The sequence below is a fragment of the Scophthalmus maximus genome, chromosome 5 (assembly GCF_022379125.1).
Source record: "Scophthalmus maximus strain ysfricsl-2021 chromosome 5, ASM2237912v1, whole genome shotgun sequence".
Lineage (NCBI taxonomy): Eukaryota > Metazoa > Chordata > Actinopteri > Pleuronectiformes > Scophthalmidae > Scophthalmus > Scophthalmus maximus.
In genome coordinates this window covers 25,768,604-25,780,000 of record NC_061519.1, presented here as the reverse complement: position 1 = coordinate 25,780,000, position 11,397 = coordinate 25,768,604, and the positions used below count along the sequence as shown (strand labels likewise).

The following is an 11,397-nucleotide window of genomic DNA, read 5'->3' as shown; positions in this document are numbered from 1 at the left end:
AGGTTTTGACGAGCGGGGAGCAGACGAGCACGTTCTCCCCTGGCGGCTCGGTCGGGCCTGGAGAGAGGCCGCGTGTCTGTGTTGGTGAGCGTAGCATCAGCAAGAGCAATGGAGTCTTACTCTTTAATCTGTAGAAGAGAATTGTACACTTGTACATTCTACATTCCGGGTCCGTCGTTGTGTTATTCATGTTATTCATGTTGAACAGTACGAGTGAAGAGGATGAGTGATGGGTCAAGTCTGCCATCTAAACATTTGTCTGTAACAGCTCATGACCACAAAACCCTCCTCCTTCGAGCCGGAATTGAACCAGCGGCCTAAGGATGTCAGCGCTGATCTGCTCTTCCTACAGTCCTCCGCTCTACCAACTGAGCTATCGAAGGGGCCATGAAGCAGAGGTCACTGTGAAACAATGACTGATCCATCAGAGGGTCACGACGTGCACCGCAGTGCAGCATCCTGATGGAAAATACAAACATTCCAGCATGTTTGATTTGCATAGCATCATATTCACACTTTCCTATCACGTCCAATCCGTATGGAGGACAGAAACTGCCAAAAGTAGAATTAATTGACTTACACTAAACAGCGTCCAAATGCTAGTTCAACACTTGGAATCAACTCTGAGTGGAATCTTACTCTGTCGTGGGACAACGAGGGAATAGGCCTCGACTGGTCATGACACTGCTTGTCAATCAATTGTCCCATTTCTTGTGAGCCTCTGGAAACGGAAGAGACAAAGCTATCAACTGAGCTATGGAAGGGTGTCCAACACCCGTTTCACTGTATGTCAAGTTGACAAGAAACCCAAGGCTATCGACGTAGCGCTCCTACAGTCCTCCGCTGTACAACCTGAGTCATCAATATCGATTGGTCTAGCATTGGGTTGGAAAAAGTATGCCCACGTCCTGTTTCCTTACTTACCTCTTAATTTGGGTCCACATACTGTATACCGTCATGTCCATATTAATACAGAAACCGTCGTTATACCATGAAATCAAACTCTTCCATTCCGACGCTGGTATTTCACTGTCTATATTAGAAGCTTGGTATGGTTGAGGCACTCGCACGCCTCATTGAGACTTCAATGACACTATGCGCGCGATTGATAAGCTGGAGGAAATACGAGGCAGGCATCAACTTGTATTATTTGTTGGACACGTATTCTATGGAACAGCAACACAGACGTTGCTACAGGCAGGTTGTGGGCTGTGCATCATGATGTGTTTCGCATTGGCGTTAGTGATTCAAGGTCAATACAAGGTGTGAAGCGACACTTGCAAAAGACTCCTCCTTCGAGCCGGAATTGAACCAGCGACCTAAGGATGTCAGCAATGTTTTTTGCTCCTCTACAGTCCTCCGCTCTACCAACTGAGCTATCGAAGGATATCTACTGTATGTGATGTATGTCCATATCGTCTTTCCCTAAGAATCTCTTATTTGGGTCCACATACTGTATCCAATCGTGTTGTAAGGTTTCCTCCATATTCATATAGAACCAGCATGGTTACACCATAATCAAACTCTTCCATCCCAAAGCTCGTGGTCTCGAGAGCGAACATTGTGTCAACGGATCTGTCTCACGTTTCTGTCCTATTGCTCAAAGACTTCTGCGCTCCAACGTCGTGTCGTTTTCCGTTGATCGATATCACGTATCGCCGCTGAACTCCCTCAGAAGCATTATTTTTTCAAAAAGGAGCCTTCCCCACATCTGCTTTACAGCTGAGCTCGCCCCTCTGCAGCCACTGAGCTCACTCTTTTAACAGTTTGTCGCTGGAAAATTCATAAATTAATATCGTTGCAGCGGCGATCCAGTCTTTGTGCTGTTCGGCGCGGAGAGCGGCGAGGCCGGTTAGCCGAACCCGTCTGGGAATATGGTCCATGTCAAACCTGAGCCTCGGAATTCTGGGAAATGCATTTAAGTGCGAGTCCCACAATAACAGAGTGCACTTCGCAGTATTAGGAGTCCATCCCTTGCAGGCGGCCACCAGCTCCCCTCTGCGCATGGGAAACCGTAATTCCCCCGGCGTAATCACATTCAGCGCAGAATCTCCCAGAATATTAGCTCAAATGGAGAGGAATGCGCGGCACTTTCGCCCGGCCCACCCCGGCATTGTCTACACTGCTGAATGCCGTGTTTGTTTTTCAATTGTGTTTTTCTCTAAACCGAAACACTGGGAGCCTCTCAAGGAGAAGAAGAAAAAAAAAAGAAGAAGAGGAACGGCCACGGCAGGCTGTGGGATCTCCGCCGGGGCAGATACAGATGTTTACGCCATCGACCAAATACGGATATAAGGTTTCATGAGAAGGGGAGAGGTGAACGGCACGGCAGAGATGTTCATGAGCTCTGGGCCTTTAAAAGGTTTTCGATTCTAAAATAGGACGTCCACAATGTGGACTCCTTGCTTGTCATGTTTTTCAATTATGAGATTGTTGACAGTTTAAGTTTGTCTATACGACATCCTAACAGAGAATAACACCACATGTACATGCAGCCGTTTAATGACGACGTGACTGATGACAAAGCCTTTAACTTTTATTTTGAAATCTTCTCCATCTATTATAGGGTTGAGTCGATCGTGTACCCACTTATTAAAAGCGACCACTGAGCCAGAAAAAAAATGTCTGAAATGTTTGGAGCGTGTCACTGCACGGTGTTATGAATCCGTAAACACGATGTTTCCCCAAAGAACACACTTGAGAAAATGTGTGTCTGTTTGGACATCGCCGATTCTGTTGGTGTAAGACCCACCGATAAAAAGAACGAGGTGGGGGCAATGGGGGATCCCTTATGAGATCATCGGCCGGGCCCTTTTCGAAGTTCCTGGGACTGGTCGGGATCGTTCCCAGGAACTACTTTGCAAACAAGAGACGTTCTGTGAGGACGAGAGTTGGACGGTGAAGTAACAACTCTACATCTGTAATCAGATAGATTTACTTCCATTTCAAATCTGCTGTCCCTCTCTGATCTAAAAAACAAAAAAGAACATGAAGGATGACTAATGACCCAGAACGCTCATGCAACCCCCCCCCCCCCTTCTCGTTCTAGTGTTACTTCTGGCGATTACAGGAAAAGCAGGATGTGCCGTTGTGGAAACGCATGCTCCGTGGCACGCAGACACAAGCGTCTGTCTGGGCCTTGATCCACATTTGCGCAGAGAGTGTGTTTTTTTTTCTCACAAGTCACTCCCACATAATTACACCGCTAAGTGTTTCGGAGGGAGACAGGGGGAGGAGAGCTGGGTGGTCTCCCCCGACTTCCTCACTCCCTCCAGCACATCGACCGGAGACCTGTGATTCACCGTCATTAGCATTCCGCCGCGGCAAACTGTAGCGGAGATGGGAGCGGGGGGCAGCCACGACGTCTCCACGTCCGACCCTCACATTTTTTTCTGACAGAATACGTCGTTTTAATATTTCATGGTATCGCCTGAGTGAGTAACTCCCACAGGTGTCCCGGTGGCTTTTGTGATCCACGTTGCAAACAGTGAAGGGTCTCACACCAACCGCTATTCTTCCTACGTTGCTTTAAGCCGCAGAGGAAGGTGAAAATTCCCGCCACACAAAACTTACAACCGGCTGCCCCGAGGCCCGAGAACCATCTCTCTCATCAAATATTCCACCACAGACTACTGCAACCTCCAGGATTCAGCTCATATTCCCGCTGGAGACAATCGAAAGCCACATGAAAAGACGTGGCTGCACCCACACGGTCGTACGTGGTGGTTTTCGGTGACCACGCGTGACAAGTTCATGTTGCCTCGACAAGCGTCGCGCAAATAATTACTCAGCGGTCTCAGGTGGAAGTTGCTCAAATGAGCCTGACCCACTCTTTCGATCAGGTATGTGAGCCTTGTCATGGCGCCACAAAACCCTTCAGGGCGGAAAAGGGGGAGGTCACGGTGGTCATGACTACTCAGATCACTTATGGACTAAATTACCTGCAAATAATGACCGATGGATCTAGGTCAAAAGATGGCTACATTTGGTTTTAGGTCGTTGAAAATGCAGCCCGTCTAGATTGTTTTTCAACCGGCAACGGTTTTCATGACCTAGCAGGTTTGGGATGTAAAAGCTGGATTGGGAAGCGGAAGATTCCCCTTGCTCCCAAACCGCCAAGATTGATAACGCAGTTCAGGTGATGAGAATACAATGTCAGCGCAGGAACACAAACGCCCGGCGGAGACGCAGACATCCTCCCGCGCGGCCGCCTCCCGCTCCTCGGCCAACAGGTGCTCGCTTTGAAACGACAAGGCGACAGATCTGAACCGATTTCCTCCGCGCACAGCTCTCTCTCGTGTGCCAGGTCACTGTCGGGACAATCATTTTTCCTCGCCGAGCAATTGCGGCCAAGTCCAGTCACACAAAAATTGATGTTGGCTTTCGTGCAAATCTTTCTGCCTCGGCTCCCGTTTCCTGTTGTGGCGTTTATCTGTCATTCATGATAAGTTATGGGCCGGAGCTTGGACTGCGCACACGGACTCTCTTTGCCGCATGTCCTGCGGATGGTCTGGGGATTATTAAGTTCTGTGTCACTCATTATTAAGTTGCTCTGGGAGGGAGAAAAAAATGAAATAAATAAAAGAGAATCAGTTTAATTCTGTGCATGTAATTCAAAATGCAAGCCGAGCTACTTAGCTTCACTTGCTGTCTTCCCAGATGCTTTAGCCTGGAGCCATATTGACTCCTGCCTGACTGCCGGTCAACATGGCCGCGGGCGCTTTCACGCCGGGCTCATGCCTGAGCCTGCACAGAGAGACATCAGTCTGCAAAGCCAGGGCTCACTTCTGATTGGATGAAACCAGGGCCAAAAACTCATAGAGGCCCCCCCCCCCCCCGGGGACCCACAAGGCCATGAGGTGGTGCCTTGCTAACCCTTTCTGTTGCTGTGTTTGAATACTGATTCCATATTGATTGATTAAAATCCACAGCTGCAGCCCTGTCTGACTGTGACAGGTCTTAATCTGTTAGAAAATCAATGCGCGTGCAGTATACCAAAATATACATAATACATCAGGGTCGAAGTACAGTTTTACACAATCATAAACATAGAAATTACTAAATGGTAAAAACAAACGAACGGAGCTATTGATCCATTCAGGCTCCATAATGTAGACACTGACACAATTATGCTGATATAAATGATATATTGCTTTGGAAAAGAGGAAGAGTAAATAAGATTTTAAGCAAGTAAGAAGAATAAGTGTTCATAGAAGTACTTTGGCCCGATGTATGATGAGAGGACGTATCGGCATGAACCCCTTTCCAGTTTGGCGAGTATTGATAAGCTGTCGAAGAGTCGTCTAGTTGGACACGTGTTCTCTGTAACGGCAACTCCTACAAAATCCTCCTCCTTCGAGCCGGAATTGAACCAGCGACCTAAGGATGTCAGCTGTGATCGGCATCTCCTACAGTCCTCCGCGCTACCAACTGAGCTATCGAAGGCATGTAAATGACAAATTGACTGTAAACTCAAACTAATAACCTTTAGGTGAGAAAAACTAAAGTACTACATAAAAAGCTTCTAATAAGAGTACTCACAAGCCTGATTGTAAGAGCGACTACATTGACATGACTGGTGGATGCCTTAATAGAACATTGGATGGTTTGACACATGTTCTCTGTAGGACCAGCGACCTAGGGATGTCAGCATTGCTCTGCCCTCCCACAGTCCTCCGCTCTACCAACTGAGCTATCGAAGGGTAACAAATATGGATTTTACATTATGTAGAAACGGAGTTGAACCAGTGACCTGGGACAATCTGGGAAGGCTTGAAGGATACGGTACGAAAACATTGGCTTGTCGGACACATGTTCTCCGCAATACCAACAAAAGACACCTCCTTCGAGCCGGATTTGAACCAGCGACCTAAGGATATCTATAATGTTCTGCTTTCCTACAGTCCTCCGCTCTACCAACTGAGCTATCGAAGGGATATGACTACAGCATGAAATGAATACAGTAAAAATACCTCAAACTCTAGCTGATTAAAAATCAAGATATAAGAAGCTGCCGATGCCTGACTCCACTTATCCGACACATTTTCTCTTTAACGGCTACGCCCACCAAAGCCACCTCCATCGGGCCGGAGTTAAACGGGTCTCTTGTGCAAAGACACGGCCAGAAAAAAGGACATCTAGGAGCAGAACGTCTTTCTCGTGCTGCCTTTGTGTCTGCTACACTTTTGTCCACACCGAAACTTGCAGGCTCCTTATGTTGTTCTATATTCATGTCCGTTGCCCTCAGTTGCGCCGTGCTTGTGCAAAGCCACCGTGTCTTGTCTCGACTTGACGTGACTTCTCCCCCGCGGGTGAATCACGGCCCAGCTGTTGACTAATAGTCCACATTCAAGACTAGAAAAAACACCATGTCACCACTCCTTGTGTCCAGAGTGGTTGGTGAAAGCAGGGAGGGGCTGGGCCCGAGCAAATAGGTTGGGGGTTGGGGGTTGTTGGGGGCAAAGTAGGAGGCAGCGTTGTATTGTTTGACTGACAGTGGGACAGCGAGGGGGAACGGGTGGCCCCGGCCCCAGAGACAATTAGAACACACTGCCTCTCTGCTAAGCCCCCTTTCTGTGGCAGGGTGGGAAACCCCATACAAATAGCCGTCACGAGCTTGATTCATGGCCTTATTGTGATTTAGGAATCTGCTCAGTGGAAATGTGGCACAGACCCAGTTGTCATACGAGCACTAACGGCATGTTCTATGTGATTAGCTCAGTTTGCCTAACTGCCTTGTGTGTGTCACACATGTGAAAACGGTACGCTCCCCAAAAATTCCCCTTTTACAAAGACGAGCTAAACACATTGTAATCTGCAGAAGTTTGCAAGTATGTAAGTGTTTTTGGTACAAAACATTATCTGACACTACTGATATGAACAATGAACCTTCAGAAATTCTTGATAAAGGCACTACACATTGCTATCATATCTCTTCTTAATCTTAGATTGTATTAACCTAAATCAAAATGGTTTGACTAAGAGAAACTTTATTGATGATACAACGTGACTGCTAACTATTAGGATATAGGATTATTAGCTTCACTGTAAAAAGTTCCAATGAACGTAAACTGTTCATATTTTGTTAACTTGATGCAAAGGTGAAAGAGTTTGAGTACAGGATGCAGACTAAAGGGTCTTTTGCATTGTTAGCATTAGAGTTATTAAATGAGGCCACAGACGAGAGAATAAAAAGTCCTTGACAGTTTTTTTTTGGTTTTGTGCAAAAACAGTTATATATCCGTTTACATTATACTGTGGGTTTATAGTTGGTTTAAACAGTTGGTTTATTGGCGCAGTCCTACGTTGACCATTTGAAACGGACAGTTCATCATCTTTTTTTTATCACTTTGCTCAACTAGGGTAACAATGCAAAACTAAACATCGTGGGCTTTAAGCAGGAGCACACCGCCTGGAGTTGAGGCTGTTTATTCAGAGGCTTAGGACTGTATTCAGTGAGGAGCTGCGAAGAGGGAGGGGGGGGGGGGGTAAACATGTCAGAGTATCTGCTTACATTAGGCCCAATTAACAATACAATGGTGCAGGGATTTGCAGGGAATAAACTAAGCCTATTTGTCGTCAGCATACATCTGTTAATTATTCGTGTAAATTAGTTCCCAAACAATAATTATCGCCTACAATCGGGTAAAGGGAGGAAGAGACGGAGCATTAGTCGTTAATTGTCTTTAAAATGCCGACAACACCCAATTAGCGGCGGGACTTTGGACCGTGCTGCCGCTGCCGCTGCTGCCGCCCCGAAGACGACGATGAAACTCATTACTCTCTCCCTCCCGACACACGGGCTTCTCCCCGTCATACTGGTTCGGCTGGTCGCCCATTCAGCTCGCAGCGCACGGGAACACGCGGAGCCGTAATGTAATCTGGCATGAGGTCATTAGAACATTTCTGGGCAAACCGTTCGCAGTGTGGAAAGCGATACAGTGGGAGCGGGCACTGAGAGGGAGTGCAACCGAAGTAGCGTTCGGAAGGCCAGTGTGTATCATGCTGCTGACGCGTCCTTGACAGCAGAGTTGTAGCTGCTTAGTCAGTGAGTGTGGCTCAGATAAGAACCCCAAAAAAACACACATACGAACACCGATCAACAGCAACTACAAGTACAGCTGCTCAGACCCTTTCTCCCTGATTCACCGTGCTCGGAATGGGCCGGGCTACAAGGCCTCTGCTCGAGTTGACTTGACGTCCATCCTACTCCCGACGCTGGCCCCCGGCTGTAGTCGGAAAACTCCGGGGCCTGCGTTCTAGTCTGAATGAGCAGAAAGCCAAGACATTGGGAAAAACGAAAGGTCACAAGCATTTCTGCAACCGACTGCAGAGGAGACAATCTACTTCCTGTTTACACCGGCACCAGTGGACGCGATGGGTCCTGTTGTATTGGTTTTCAGGTGGGTTAATATGGAGGGAGATTACTTCAGATATAATTAAAATATCTTATCTTATGCACTCCATTATGGAAGCTAAATGTTGGTCAATGCTGGAAAACCCAAGAATTATACTTCTTGTTGCCATCATGTTAAATATGATGCAGCTTTATCCTCCCACTTTCCTTTTTTTCTGTTTTGCTTGGCTGACATTGGAATGCCTTGCCGAAGGACACTGCAACGGTCGCTGATGAAAGAGGAGACAATGTTTCCACATCCCCGACAATCTGCAGGTCTGAACTTGTGACTCTAACCCGTACTGCTCCTTTTGTTGAAAACGCACTGACCTCAGATCACGTCCAACATTAATATCTGTCTGTAATTTTTTCTTTAACTGCGTCACGATGTGCGAGTCAGTATTTGAATGAAGCACCACCGCGATTTGATACTGTCGGCCAATCATGACGTTTCATTTGTTACTATCCAGCTTCTTTGATGGAAGGTTTCCCAAATATTGATTTTGTGATTTTCACATTAAAAGACAAGATATTACATATAACAGTAAAATGTATTTATTATTCATCTCAATGGAAAGAAAACATTTCTGTGAAACACATTGTGTTACATTTTGCTTGTATGAAAGGAGCTTCATAAATAAAGTCTGATTGATTGATTGATTGATACAAGATGAAATACAGAAAATCATTTGATTGTATATAAACATATTTAGCCCTGTTTGAACTTAGACATCTTTTTTACCCGTAGAAGTCAGTAAATTGAGCCTATATTTCCAGATCCAGTCCATCTAGAAACTGCGCGGTAAATTTGGTTTGCTAATGCAGAATGTAAAACAGATCCGTTGTTGTATGACCTTCATTTCCCCCCTGCAGGCGAAGAGCCACCGCATGTGCATGTGTCATCCGCTGGTCAGCACTGAAAAAACCTTGACAGGATTTTATTTTTGCACGGAAACAAAAACACTCCAGAAGAAACGAGAGGCAGACATCATGGCCAATGAACTGGAGATCGATATCAAGCAACCGCCAACAGTGCAATGGTGAATCCATTCTTGTACAATACCTACAGACATATCAGTTACTGAGCCGCTACTAAATAACAATTGAATCATAATGACCTAAATTGGATCTCACATTTTGACAAATGCCCGCAGACGCAACAAATTAACAAATGAGCCGAAACACATGCAGCACAATGCGTCAGAGCGGGAACGTTTTCATTAAATGATAAGACACATTCCGGCCTATTCATTTTATTTCTTTCTTTCTTTCTTTTCTTTTTTTTTGAATTTTATTTTGCGTATTCATAAATTCCCGGCACGGGGGGCGCATCAACCTCCACCTCTGTTAATATGAATATATTGCTGAGGCATTTGCATAATCCACTTCATAATCCACTGCAGCACTCGGCGGCAACAAAGATAAGGAGGGGAAGCCACTGTTTCTCCTGGGAACGCTCCGCAGATAAACGGAGGAAGAGAGAATCCACTTTCTGCTCCTATTAGCAGATGAAAAAGGAAAGGGAAAAGGCATTGCAAAGTTTTCACTTTCCAATGCATTTCCCCTTTTGGAGACAGATGGCGGCGGAATATCATTATTTGCATGTTGGTTTTTTCTTCTTCTTCTTCTTCTTCTTCTATTATTTCACAGATGCCGAAATTCGCAGAATTTTTTCCACAGAGGCGAGGAAAAATGCACGCGGCGGGCTATTTTTGTGTCTGCCACAAACACACAGCGATGCTGATTTTATGACGCCGCTGGAATATCTTTCTTGCAATGAATTGATATTTTCACACAGAAAAAGCGGCAGCGACAAATGAGCAAACAGAAACGCAAACTCCCCGCTCGTCCTGAACATCGCTAATGAGACCCTCTTTGAGCTTGAATGTGGATGGAAAAGTGTGTGAGTGTGTGTGTGCGTGTGTGCATGACCTTCTGCATGCATGAATGTGTGTGTCGTGACTGAGGCAGTGAAAAGCTCTAACGTCCCCCCCAGTCTTCCCAAATTGGCCTCTGGGATGACGCCACCACACAAGTACATCTATCCCCGCTGTGCTGCATCGCATTCCTGGTGTGTGTGTGTGTGTGTGTGTGTGTGTGTGTGTGTGTGTGCGTGTGTTTGTACAATGGCAACACTTCCTTTTTGGCCTAAATGGCAGGGAGCCCCAGCTATTGTGGCCTGATTAGGGCTGCCCATTCGAACTCTCTGGGATTTCTAATTGCGGGGGCCTTGTGCGGCGAACCCCCCCCCCCCCCCCCCCCCCATCACGACTACTGTAAGACTTAATGAGACACAATTACTGCCCCCTAGGAGTCCTGGAGTGAGCCAATCACAAAGGAGAGACAGAGAGACCCCCAGTGAATGGCCACTCGGAGGAGAAAGAGACAGAGATGGGGAGTGGGAGGGAGGGAGGGAGGGAGGGAGGGAGGGGGTGAACCACAAGCCCTCATTGTCCAGAGGAAAGCACAGAGAGAGAAGGAGTTGTTTTTTTTGGTAGAAATATAAATGTTTTTATTTAATGCCGCCTCATAATTAGGCCCCTGAGAGGGAGAGGGAGAGCCGAAGGAGTGGAGAGGGTGGGGAGTTCAATAGGGAAAAAGGCCTGTAGGTACAAAGGAGGAAGAATGACATGTTAGACGTGCTTAGGAGGAGGAGGAGGGAGGGATGGAGGGGGAGGAGGGGGAAAGAGAAAAGAAAAGGGGACAAATAGATACTGAGGTGAAAAAACATAGAGGCCAAAAAGAAAAAGAGAGAACAAAACCAAGTGGAAAAACTTGACAGGACTTTCTTCTTCTCTTGTCTTGTCACGGCGCTCGGAGCCCGTTCGGCGTGGGAAATGGCCTGACAGTGAATAATGCGTGCCAGGCAAAGAGGGAAAAGCCGAGGCGGCGGCGGCGGCTATGTCCTCGCAGGTTTGGCACTTTTTGCACGCCGTGGTTCGAGAGGTACAAAAACAAAATGCCAAAAAACTGTGTGGGACACTGCAGGAGTTTGGATTGAG

The 11,397-nt window shown here is 46.7% G+C and overlaps 4 non-coding genes across 4 annotated transcripts; all 4 read right to left on the bottom strand.

Moving 5' to 3' along the window:
- Positions 1-289: 289 nt before the first annotated feature.
- trnay-gua lies at positions 290-383 on the bottom strand. The gene is made up of 2 exons: positions 347-383; positions 290-325 (listed from the first exon to the last, which is right to left on the bottom strand). It is a non-coding gene; the product is annotated as a tRNA-Tyr (tRNA).
- Positions 384-1,291: 908 nt separating this feature from the next.
- trnay-gua lies at positions 1,292-1,386 on the bottom strand. Its single transcript has 2 exons — positions 1,350-1,386; positions 1,292-1,327 (listed from the first exon to the last, which is right to left on the bottom strand). It is a non-coding gene; the product is annotated as a tRNA-Tyr (tRNA).
- A 3,965-nt stretch (positions 1,387-5,351) lies between these two features.
- Positions 5,352-5,445, bottom strand: trnay-gua. The gene is made up of 2 exons: positions 5,409-5,445; positions 5,352-5,387 (listed from the first exon to the last, which is right to left on the bottom strand). It is a non-coding gene; the product is annotated as a tRNA-Tyr (tRNA).
- Positions 5,446-5,841: 396 nt separating this feature from the next.
- trnay-gua lies at positions 5,842-5,934 on the bottom strand. The gene is made up of 2 exons: positions 5,898-5,934; positions 5,842-5,877 (listed from the first exon to the last, which is right to left on the bottom strand). It is a non-coding gene; the product is annotated as a tRNA-Tyr (tRNA).
- Positions 5,935-11,397: the final 5,463 nt, after the last annotated feature.